Consider the following 12,612-nt stretch of genomic DNA (forward strand, 5'->3'; position numbering starts at 1 on the left):
GGGGTCATGTGTGTGTTTGTGTGTTTGTTTGTGTGTATGTGTGTGTGTGTTCGTGTCTCTGTGTGTGTTCACGTGTGTGTCTGTGTGCGTGTGTTTGTGTGTGTGTTTGTGTCTCTGTGCCTGTGTGCTTGTGGGTCTCTGTGTCCGTACATTTGTGCGTGTGTGTTTCTATGTGCGTCTGTGTGTTTATTTCTGTGTTTGTGTTTATGTGTCTGTCTGTGTTTGCGTGTGTCTTTATGTGCTTGTGTGCATTTTTATGTATGTCTGTGTTTATGTGTGTGTGTCCTTGTGTTTGTATGCAGTTTTATGTGTGTGTGTGTCTGTGTGTTTGTGTCTGTGTGTTTGTGTCTGTGTGTTTGTGTTTAGGTGTTTGTGTTTAGGTGTTTGTGTTTAGGTGTTTGTGTTTAGGTGTTTGTGTTTAGGTGTTTGTGTTTAGGTGTTTGTGTTTAGGTGTTTGTGTTTAGGTGTTTGTGTTTAGGTGTTTGTGTTTAGGTGTTTGTGTTTAGGTGTTTGTGTTTAGGTGTTTGTGTTCATGTGTTTGTGTTTAGGTGTTTGTGTTTATGTGTTTGTGTTTATGTGTTTGTGTTTACGTGTGTGTGTTCGTGTGTGTGTCATGGCTTGATGTTTTTAGGGTAATCTTTCTTCTTAGTGGTTGGGAATTCAATTAAAAATGTCCAAATGTTTTCCAGGTGAACGGTGCCTGCAGGTGGAGGGTGTTGTCACACTGAAACCCCGAAGGTCTCACTTCATCCTGCTGTGCTGTTGGTGTGTTACCAAGGGCTCTGCTGAGGAGCTGCCAGACACACCAGGCAGGGCTTTGAGAGGCTTAGCTCAAGTTTTTTGACAGACATAAAAGGTATTTAGGTCTTGGACACAGACGAGAATGGGTTCGTAATGGTTTATTTTAACACTGGAGTTGAATACACAGTCGCTGATTAAAGGAGAAGTGAGAGCCCTGAACCTCTGTGGTGCAGTAGAGTGCTGGCCTGAAACATCTGTCTGAGGGTCATCGGGATGTTTTTGGAGTGAGTGTCCTGGTAACACACTTGGGAAGTTAAGCTGTGGTTTTCAGGGTACTCACAGATTTTTGGCAGTACACTGTGTCTGTCTCATTAGCCACATTAGTACATTAGCACCTAGAATCTGTGTCTCTAGTACATCATATAATTGCATAAACACTACCAGGGTTTACATTCTTTTAACTTGCATTTTTTTTTAAAGTAAAGACAGATTTGGGAACTTGTTGGAAATCATGAAAAGAACGCTGTTGCTGCTCCTTTCTGCTGAGCTGAAGGAGCTGTCAGCATAGGAGACAGGGCTTCCTTCTTCAAACGTGTCAGTCCCATTAGTACTGAACTGTCTTAAACATGTCTTGGGTTTTGGCAGCATTAGCAAACCATATCCTACAATAACACTGATTTCTAAATCAAAAAAAACAATGGCTGTCTCTAAAAGACTTGGAGGGGGTTTCCCTTCCTGTGTCTGCCTGTCAGAAACCGTTACTAAAATTCACCAGTTCCATTTTTCAGATGAACTCCAGGACACACACTGAGTGTGATCTGTGCCTTCGCCATCCATTATCATTCCTGTGTGTTCAGGGTTGGGCTGGCTCAGGGCTGGAACGCTGAGCACGGGCTGTGATCACGCCATGTGATCTTGCTCCCAAAATTTGTGTTTATTGTTACATAATTACACACATAAACAATCTTTTGAATGCTTCAGAAAGAATTTATGGAATTCGTAGGAGAAAGCACAAAGCTTTCTTTGTTGTGTTGTAAAGATACAACCACAGAGGCATGAAAATAAATGCTGGCTTTGCTCTTTTTTGTCTGAAATAAGGGAAAATATGGTGTTTTCACCACACTGTGTCCTTGCTCTGGCCCGTGGTGCAGCTGCACAAACTCTTGTGCCTGTACAGTGGTGCAGAGAGGGGCAAGGCTGCTTCTCTCTCCATGCCTCGGCAGGCTGAGCATGGACAACCCCTCAGGACTGTGGCACAGAGAAAGCCATGTTCCTAGAATGCTCAGAAATTCCATATTTTGAATTATATGGGGTTTTTTAGTTCAGGGAACGAACCAGCAGAAAACTCTGGCTCATCATGAGGTACAGGCTCCCAGGTACATCCAGCAAGAGCACTCTTGCTTAGAAAGAGTAGCTCAATAAGGGGTGAAAAGGGGGAAAGGAGACTTTTTTCTCTCGCAGGAATAAGTGTGAGTTCAGGTTCGGTGATGAGACTCTCTAATGCTGTAGGGCCGAGTTGGAACCTGACATAACGGAGTAACTCCAGGGAAGCTGAACCTGCCGCCCCCAGGTCTGTTCAGACCTTGCAGACCTTTCCTGGCTGGATCTTATTTTCCATCAGCATATGCCACCGTGTGGCAAAGGAACACGATGCAGCTGCTCCTTTTTCAACTCTGAATCACTTGTTTCTTTTAAGGTCCTGCCCTCTTTCTGTATCCCTTGGTTTGCTGGGGGCGGAGGGACAGGATGAGTTTCAACTCCAACATTCCTGTGCTTGGAATCCTGCCTGTGCAGCGTGGTGGGGTTTTGCAGGGTGATGTTGGGCCAGCACAAAGTGCATTTCTCCGTTCCAAGCGAGCAGGTAACTGAAGAATAACTGTATGGGGAAAATCTGTGAAGTAAGGTATGACACCTTTAAATTTTGCCTTCATTTTTGCATCCAAATTGCTCGTGGTTCTTATCTCCCTTGCACAACCACTGGATATTGTGGAGCTTTGGGGGAAGAGGGACTTTTTATGTGTGCACATAGTGACAGGACAAGGGGAAATGGTTCTAAACTGAGAGAGGGCAGATGTAGATTAGATATGAGGAAGAAATTCTTGGCTGTGAGGGTTGCTCAGAGAAGCTGTGGCTGCCCCATCCCTGGAAGTGTCCAAGGCCAGATTGGAGCAACCTGGGCTAGTGGAAGGTGTCCCTGCCTATGATGGGGGGGGGGGGGGAAGTTAAATGATCTTTAAAATCCCTTCCAACCCAAATCATTCTGTGATTCTGTTATTTGAATGCTTTATTCCTCTTTTTGTTCCCTGCCACCCCACTTGCTCCCTGGGGATAGCAGTGTTCTCTTCCAACATAAACACAGCCTTTACAAAGATGATTCAGGTTTTCACTGGGAGCCTTTCATTTGCACTGTTTATGCAGGCACGTTGTGCACTGTACAATATCTCTCTTGTTTGCCATAAACATCAGCATGATGGGAAGGCAGCAAAAGACTCCAAGGGATAATCAGCAGATGGAATGAAACAATGCCAACAGTGGGAGAACATAGCTGGAGAGGCTGCTCCTGGGGCAAGACACGTCCTCAGTGGAATGGGGCAGTGCTGTTGGAAGTGTGGAGAGAGGATCATGAGTGCAAGCAGGTTTGTGTGCAGAGTCACTGGAGCTGGTGGATCTTCTAGATCCTGAGTAGTATTCTGCTGGAACTCTCTCCTCTTCCTGGGAAAGATAAGTGGTGCCTACTGCCACAGGTTTCTAAGAGGTTTAGCCTGGGCAGCGTGTTGGTGGTACAGCAGTGTGAGGATGGAAACCCTCACTGCCCACTGGGTGTAGTTTCAGAGCAGGACAAGTGACTATTTCATATGCTTTCATTGGGGTTTGTGTGGATTTGGTTGCTATTTCTCCTAAAAACATGCTGGTGTATCTCTGTCATGTTACCAGTCTTCTGTAGAATTTTCTTTTTCTCGTTACCTTTTTTTTTTAATTCTCTTTTTTTTTAATGGGCCTTTGTGTTGAGTTTCCTTCTCACCTCTTTGGGTTTTATGTGCTTCACATTTAATGTCAAGACCTTAAAACTGTGCTTTGGCCTTTACAGCTCTGATAGCCTGCTAAGGCAGGTGAGAAGCTGTTCAAAGTGGGTTTGTTATCACAAAAGGGTAGATGTTTCTGTAGTTTACCTTCCCCACACTTGTCATTAAAGCATTTTTAATAATTAAGAGCTAATAATCACCCCCCATTTTAAAACAGCGTAGGTAAACTAATGGGAAGATATCTGAGTGTCTTCAGCTTTGAGTGGCTCTACTTTAAAATAATGATTAAGAAATTAGGCAGCCAAAGTCAGCAGCTTTGACTGTGGTGAATTCTTTCCCAGAGGAGGGAATTCAGGAGTTTTGAGACCCTCTTCTCCACCCTGTGAGTGGTGTGTGTTCTTCCAGAGAGATAATAACACAATGATATTGTGGTAGATGAAGGTGTAATTTATTTCAGAAATCTACTTTCACCACTCACCTGTGTGTAATGTTCTTGCTTTCTAAAACAAATGCTTAAACAATTTCCGCTTTATAAAGCCTGTGATGGTTGAAGTTATTTACAGCTCTACAACTTCAAATTGGTATGAGCCACAGTGGATGAAAATAGATTTTACTGGGATAACATGGCAACTATAAGTTTGCAGGCAGCTAACTTAAACCATACACTCTTACCAGTCAGCCTTGAGCATTAGTAAAAATAGTAGTTCATTCTGGTTGAGATTTTAATGGTAATTTTTCTTGTGGTTTAACCTTTTCAGTCTACAGCTTTTTTTTTTTTTTTCATTAATTGAAAGGTTTTTTCAGTGACTTCTGCATTAGATTGGACTGGGTTTTCTGACCTAGAGGTAATAAATGCCAGATTCCCTATAATGCTCAGTGAAAATTTAGAATCATGTTGTACAAAATGTGTTCAGGTTGTTAAGAGCTGCTAAGGCCCTTGGTGTGCATTAAAGCAGCTGATTTGCTGCCAGAATGGGTATTATCTCTATCTCAGATTAGAAATGATTGTTAACTAAACAACAGTTTTCTTTCCATCAGTTCAGCAGAATGGAATGGCGCCTTCCTCGAGGAGATGTTGAAAGAGGAGGGGCTGAAGAAGTGAGTTTTATTTTTGGGGGGTTGAAGAAGTGAGTTTTAATTTTTGGGGGGGTTTTATTTGTTGGGAAAGAAAAGAACAAGGCCAAAGAACTATGAATTACTTTTTAACAAAACATGTGGAAAGAGCAAGGAGCAGAGTGAGGCAGTGTGAATCCTCTGGTTGCCAAAACAACCCCACCTGCCACAGGATTGCTGTAGTAAGAACATCAGGGAGGCTCAGCTTCAGAAGGGAAGGCTTGGGGGTTCTGACCATTAAGGCACTGAACAAAACCCACAGGGATCTCAGCATGAGTTACACTTTGGCAAAGGGAAGTGCAGGTGTTTGTAGGAGTTTACTGGTATTTATTTGTGCAGGTACAGCTGCAGCTGGGTGCCCAGAGGGAAGGGACAGCTCTTGGTCGGTGTGGAAATATTGCTAGAGGTGCATCACAGGTTCTCTAAGCAGAGGGTTGTTGCAGGTACAGCTGCCTGGTGATTTGTATGATGTGTTTGATTGGGATTTTCATTAAGTCCCATCCAAGTCTCTGAATAAACCCACCCCTAGAAAAGGAAGTGGAGTGTTTGTGGAGGCAGTGGTGAGCCAGAGCCTTCATCCCTCTTACACTCTTGGTCGTGCAGGAACAGAGTAGAACACAGCATGTTGTAGCTCAGTGCCCTCGGGACTGTCCTGGTATCCTAACACTTGTGTGCTCACCTACAAGGTTTCCAGAAGGTTCTACAAGTAGCAGTCAAATGCACATACCATAGTTCTGCCTTCCTTGACATAATAGTGGGGCAACAGGGAGGGATTTTATGAGCTTGGTGCTACTGAAAAAACCCTTTAGGTGAGGGGTCAGTTTGCTTCAAGCTCACAGCATCTGCAGGGCACTGCAAGAGCTCTTATGGACCATCAGAGAACAAAGCCTTGGAGCACTCACAGAGCATCAGATCGTGTGTGACTGCAGGACACAGGTCTGTTTGGAACACATCTTCACCATGGGAAGGGAAAGGAAGTTACTTCAGTGCACCTGGGCTAGTGGAAGGTGTCCCTGCTCATGGCAGGGGGTTGGAATGAGATGAGCTTTCAGGTCCCTTCCCACCCAAACCATTCTGGGGTTCGATGATTTTTTCAGAAATCAGTATATATGGCAAAAGTGGAGAGTTCAGACTTTAAAACAAATTTGGTTTGGCTGTGTCCTTGTCTATCATCCGTGAACATCTGTGCCAGTGAAAACAGACGTGGGAGCTGTCTGTCCAGAGGTTGAACTGTGCAATCATCTGGAACACTGTGGGCATCTGGTTCTTTGGGGACATGAGCAACACAGTGTGATGGACTGACTTAGTCACAACTAACTGTTTTGGAAATTACTTCTCTGATTCCACAGAGTAATTTTGGTTTTAATTAAAAAAATAGTAGGCTTTAAAACTGTAATTGAACTTGAGGAAACTGCATTTGATTCAGGGATATTATGGAAGCAATAAAGAGGTTTAAAAAAATCAGCAGTTTTCTGGCGATTATTTGCTCAGCTCTCCTAGTAATATTGTTTTGTTTGCCAGAGTATGATCAAAAACATTTGGCAGGCAAGACTTGGTCAGGAAAGTGAGCCAGTAAAATTGAGCTGTCATCTAAGTACATACAGAAAAACTGTTCACTTGGCATGAAAAACAGTCTGTTTACAGAAATAATAAACATGCCCTCAAAAATTATGTTCCTTCTCTCTAAAATCATGGAAGGTCACAAGACTTTGACCTTACAGAAGGAGCATAACACTTTATGAGACTCCTGTCAAAGCACATGATAAAAAATAAATACACTGTAATAAAGAAGTGTCAGGCTGATGGTTCGAATGTGCCTTCCTAACGTATCCTGTGGCCTTCCCATAGGATGTGGTCCTGCTGCCATGCAACGAGAGCCCAGCTGGAGGGAGAGCAGATCCATCCATTTTCCTGACCTATTGGTTGGTGTAATTAACTTTTGTTTCATCTCCTAAGTAAACCTTGAGAACGATAAAACGTGTCAGAGGAAAGTCGAATTTATTGAGAAGTGTAATTTGCAAAAGCCCTTCTGGTGATTCAGCTGCTGGATAGAGCCCCAGATGCTGAGTGTCCATGAGGGATACAAGGAGCTGGCCAAGGCTGGGTGGTTTTTCTGAGCCCTGAGGAGGGATGAAAGCTCTGAGGAAGAGAAGGGGCTGGCAGGAGCTGCCTGCTGCAACGCACACAGAGGGCAGTAGTCTCACCTGTCAGCTCTTCAGGACTTCCAGGTTTACTCTTTATTTGGATTCCTCCTTCCTCCCCCATAAAGCTGTTTGCTTAAACACTCCTGTGTAAACTTCAAGCATGGGAGTGAGACATATGACTCGTTCCTGAGAGCCAAACCATGTGGTTTTCCAGTGTCACTGGAACACCTTCAGTGTTCCTCTTCACTTCTTCAGTGACCCTGTGCCAGCTGTTCCTGGCACTCTGTGCAAAGTGGTGACTGACAGAATGGTTTGTACTGGCCATAAACTAAAAGACTTGAAGGTGTTACCCTGCAGAGCTTTGGGGCAGTGCAGCATCAGGTAGTATTTACATATGAGAACTGAGGTGAGGGCAAAAGTCTGTTTCTAAACCGAATTGTTCCACAGCATCTCTGACTAGGACTTGCTTATCACAAAAGGCTGTTGCCACTACTCACAAAGGCTGTACTCAAGTTATAGGAGGACACTTTATCCTGAGTTACAGGTTGCACGTGAGAATCTCCATAGACTACATAAGGAACCAAGGAAAACCAGTATTGGTAAGTTAATCTTTCTTAGGAGATCCTTGGAGCACAAGTCTGGTGTGGAGCAGCTGAGGGAACTGGGGTTGTTTAGTCTGGAGAAAAGAAGGCTCGGGGGGACCTTATCACTTTCTACAATTGCCTGTGGGGAGGTTGTGCTGAGGTGGGTGTTTATGGAAATGTCAAACTCAAAGGCTCTTCCATGAGTTGTTAGAGGATTGCTATCAGTGAAGATTTAAAGTCTCTTCTCCCAAGGAACAAGGGTTAGGACAAAGCAAAATGCCCTCAAGTTGCACCAGGGGAGGTTCAGGTTGGGTATTGGGAAAAATTTCATCACTGAAAGAGTGGTCAGGCTTTGGAACAGGCTATCCAGGGCAGTGATGGGAGAAGTGTTCAAGAAAATGTGTATCTGTGGCACTTGGGGACATGGGTTAGTGGTGGCCTCAGCAGTGCTGGGGGAATGGTTGGACTCAATGATCTTACGGGGCTTTTTGCAGTCTTAGTGATTCTATGATTCTTCCCTCCCCCAATTACTTGCACAGGTTTTACCTTTACATCCTTCCCAGCTGCCTGTGCTGGTGTTGGCTCACACACAGACACAGCAAAAGGGCTTTGCCCTCACAACTCAGTGCAGCAGCAGTGGCAGATCCTGGAGAGGAGCAGGGTGAGCATTATCCTGGGCCTGCCTTGAGCTCCATGCTGCCCACAGATATATTGGTGTCTCACTGAGCAAGATAAAAAAGGAGCAGTCAAGAAGCTTCAACTCCATTTTTGAGGGCAGTTCAGACTTGGAGTCAGCACTGCTGTGCTACCTGTGGATTTTATGGACTGACACTGCTCGGTGTCATACAACCATCAGCCCTTCCTCCGGCATCCCAGGAGTTCAGAAGTGTTGCTCCTCTGGCCCTCAGTGGGTCCTCCTCTCATGTACAGCACAAAATCAGCCAGATGACCTGTGTTTTGGAACTCCACCAGTAGAGCTTCCACATGTGGAGAACATAAAAGATATTTAATTTACAAGGCCTGAGCTGTCAGTGTGCTGAGGGTGAGTGTGCAAGTATTTGGCTTTGGGTCTGTCTGCCCCCGGCCCCACAAAACAGTTTAATCCAGAAAAAAAAATCTAAAAAAACCTTCATTTGCTGGCAGTTTAGATTCTCTTTAGTTATAACTCACAACCTCAAAACATAAGAATTAAGTTTAATAGTTCATAAATTATACAATACACAGCACATACTGTTGTAATCTGTGCTGCACATAATCTATGTGAAGTATTAACACCGATGTTTAAACAAAACACAAGGTCACTAGAGGCAGTCTTAAACCTCAGCTGTACAGTTTTGCTGAACTATTTTGGCTATAGACGTGATTTTTCACTCCTTTACCCCCATATGGTATTAATTCAATTGTTTTATATGTTATACATGCGTAAGAACTAGAAGGGATTTCCTCAAACGACAAACACTGAGGATAAAAAGGTCGATGTTTATGGAAATGTCAAACTCAAAGGCTCTTCCATGAGTTGTTAGAGGATTGCTATCAGTGAAGACTCAAAGCCTGTCATTCAAGAGTCCTCCAGAGAGAAAAAGCTAATCCTGAGTTTCCACTCGTGGGTTACTGGTCAGATCCCTCTGCAGAGCACCAGCAGCAGGAGTGCTGAAGGGAGACCAGGGAAATTTAGATGTAGTTTAAAAGATCCAAAAAGGGCCATTGAATAATTCAGTTCTTGATCACTCTGGTGTTTGGTTGGTGCTCCCTGAGAAGCAGCTCCCAGTATGGTGCTGTTGCTGCAAGGTGTTGAAAAGGGAACCTCTCTGTTGCAGTTGCTCTTCCATAGGCAGGGTGGCAAACAAGAAATCACTAAAAGACATTGTCTTAACCTCTTTAAAAGCAGTTTCTGTATGTCTCTGCTCTTTATCTGCAGCTCTAAGTGTGTTCTGGAAGGCAATGCTGTCACTGGATGAGGTGGGAGAGCATTGGGCACAATCCCAGCAGTGGCTGACCAGCTTCCTCCCTTGTGATCAAATAAGACATCAGCAATATATAAATGTATAAATATATTTAGGAGAAGGGAGATTTATGTAGGAGCTCCAGAATAACAAAACACTTTGAAAACTGCTATCAGTTAAAAATGTGATCTCCCTGGGAATGCCTGTTGGACAAAGATCTTGGAGTCTGCTGAGGCGGAAGGTTTCATCAGGAGTTAGGAGGACCAAAGTTACTCCTACCCAATGGAATTGGAAAGGGAATGCTGTGGTGGAGCTTCACAGTGCTGAGGTGATGTGTGGATCTTGGGTCAGCAACAGGAGCAGGAGCAGGGTCTGTGGTTTTGAGGAGATGCCTCTGTGTTCTTCTCTGTGTCCTGTTTTCTACGTGGCTGCAACATCAGCTCTCAGCCCAGAGCACCCCAAGGTCTGTGAGCCCAGCAGGGCCTCGGTGCTGGGCAGGGTGTGCAGGTACCTCCACACTGCTCTGCAAAGGCTCTCCATGAGCCACATGAGCCAAGGCCACAGAATCACAGAATATCCTGGACTGGGAGAGACCCATAAGGGTCATCAAGTCCAGCTCCTGGCCCTGCACAGACACCCCAACAGTCCCAACCTGACCCTGAGAGCATTGTCCAAACCCTCCTGGAGCTCTGGCAGCCTTGGGGCTGTGCCCACTGCCCTGGGGAGCCTGGTCAGTGCCCAACCAGCCTCTGGGGGAAGAACCTTTCCTTAAATCTAGCCTAAACCCACCCCGACACAGCTCTATGCTGTTCACTCAGGACCTATCGCTGTTCATCAGAGAGAGGAACTGTTGGCTGTGCAGATGTGTTGGTGCTGCCAGTTACACACAAAACCTCCAGGACCCTCATCCCCTCCATAGCCCTCCACTGAACTCACTCCAGGAGCTCCATGTCTCTCCTGTTCCAAGGAGAGGACTCAGCACTGCAGGTCCAGCATCCAAGGCTGAGAAGAGGGGCAGGATCACCTCCCTCTGCCTGCTGGCAACACTCCACCTCAATATTTCCACTTCCTCTAGCCCTCTGCACTAATATTCTTTTTATTCTGCTCTTCCCTTTTCTGGATGTTTTCATGGCAAGCTCAGGAGTTGGTCTCAGCTTGTACTGAATGTGAAAACACCAAAGGGGTCCCCACCCATCTCCAGCCCCTGGCTGCTGAAGTGAGGATGTGCTGGGAACTGGGATCCCCTAAACAGACCGTGAGCCCGTGGCATTGGGAGCAGGAGCCCCACAACACATCCCGAGTCCATGGCACTGGGAGCAGGGACGCCCTAACACACCCTGAGCCCACAGTAATGGGAGCGGGGACCCCCCAAACACACCCTGAGACACTCGGGGGTGCGGGGGTCCCCATCTGGGGGGGTCAGCAGGTGCCACGTGCCGTCCGTCCTGCCGCCTGTCCTGCCGCCTGTCCTGCCGCCTGTCCTGCCGTCCGTCCTGCCGTCCGTCCTGCCGTCCGTCCTGCCGCCTGTCCTGCCGCCTGTCCTGCCGTCCGTCCTGCCGTCCGTCCTGCCGTCTGTCCTGCCGCCTGTCCTGCCGTCCGTCCTGCCGTCCGTCCTGCCGTCCGTCCTGCCGCCTGTCCTGCCACCTGTCCTGCCGCCTGTCCTGCCACCTGTCCTGCCGCCTGTCCTGCCGCCTGTCCTGCCGTCCGTCCTGCCGTCTGTCCTGCCGCCTGTCCTGCCGCCTGTCCTGCCGCCTGTCCTGCCGCCTGTCCTGCCACCTGTCCTGCCGCCTGTCCTGCCGTCCGTCCTGCCGTCCGTCCTGCCGTCCGTCCTGCCGCCTGTCCTGCCACCTGTCCTGCCGCCTGTCCTGCCACCTGTCCTGCCGCCTGTCCTGCCGCCTGTCCTGCCGTCCGTCCTGCCGTCTGTCCTGCCGCCTGTCCTGCCGCCTGTCCTGCCGCCTGTCCTGCCGTCCGTCCTGCCGTCCGTCCTGCCGTCTGTCCTGCCGTCTGTCCTGCCGTCCGTCCTGCCGTCTGTCCTGCCGCCTGTCCTGCCGCCTGTCCTGCCGCCGCCAGAGAGCGCTCGAGCCGCGGGAGCCGCTTCCAACCGGAGACAGCCGAGATGCGGGATCCGGGATGCGGGTATAGGAGTGAGGGATGGGAGTGCGGGATGTGGGACTGAGAGATATGGGGGTGAGGGATCAGGGCTGCGGGATATGGGGGTGTGGGATCCGGGGTGCGGGATATGAGGGTGTGGGATCCGGAGTGTGGGATATGGTTGTATGGGATATGGGGGTGTGGGATATGGGGGTGTGGAATATGGGGGTATGGGATACTGGGGTGTGGGACATGGATGTGCAGAATCCGGGGGGTGGGATAGGGGCATGAGGGATATGGGAGTGTGGGATGGTGGATTCAGGATGGGGGTGTGGGGTATGGAGTGTGGGTTGGGGATGTGCTATAGGGATGCTGAATGGCAGTGAGGGATGGGGATGAGGGATACGAGGTGCAGAAAGCCAGGTGTGGGATGGGGGATACGGGATGGGGTGTGGGATGGCAGTGCAGGATCACCTCAAGCCAGTAGAGAGGCTGAGGACAATGGGATGGGAAGAGCTCCCGAGCCCGGCAGGACGAGCACAGAGCCGTGTTAAATCAATCCATCTGGAGCTCGGCAGATCCCTATCAGTGGCTTCTTGGAATGACATATTAGAGTCCAAAAATTTGCAAGTGTCATAATATATGTACAGAAAGTGAAATTGTTTAAACTTCTTAAGCAGCTGTGGCCATATATGGGTTTGAAATGTGGTTCTGGGCACAGTATATAGAAATTTGCCGTATCAGATGTAGGAATTGCAGTGTAGGCAATGTGAAACTCAGGTCTCATCTCGCCTGAAGTGGATGGCAGATCTCCCTGGCGACCTCAGTGTGAGCAAGGGTTTCCCACATAGAATTAAAAATACCTGCTGCAGCATCAGGGGCCTTAAATCCTTCTGAGAATCCCAGTTTGCCTGTGCAAGGAAAATAAAAGACCTAAAGCACTGTCCAAGTTCTGCCTGAGAAAGGTCTGCAG

The 12,612-nt window shown here is 47.4% G+C and overlaps 1 long non-coding RNA gene across 1 annotated transcript; it reads left to right on the forward strand.

The window, feature by feature from the left end:
- Positions 1 to 499: 499 nt before the first annotated feature.
- Positions 500 to 9,718, forward strand: LOC135420520 (uncharacterized). Its single transcript, XR_010433572.1, has 2 exons — positions 500 to 4,862; positions 6,726 to 9,718. It is a non-coding gene; the product is annotated as an uncharacterized LOC135420520 (long non-coding RNA).
- Positions 9,719 to 12,612: the final 2,894 nt, after the last annotated feature.

Source organism: Pseudopipra pipra, chromosome 11, assembly GCF_036250125.1.
Source record: "Pseudopipra pipra isolate bDixPip1 chromosome 11, bDixPip1.hap1, whole genome shotgun sequence".
Classification (NCBI taxonomy): Eukaryota; Metazoa; Chordata; class Aves; order Passeriformes; family Pipridae; genus Pseudopipra; species Pseudopipra pipra.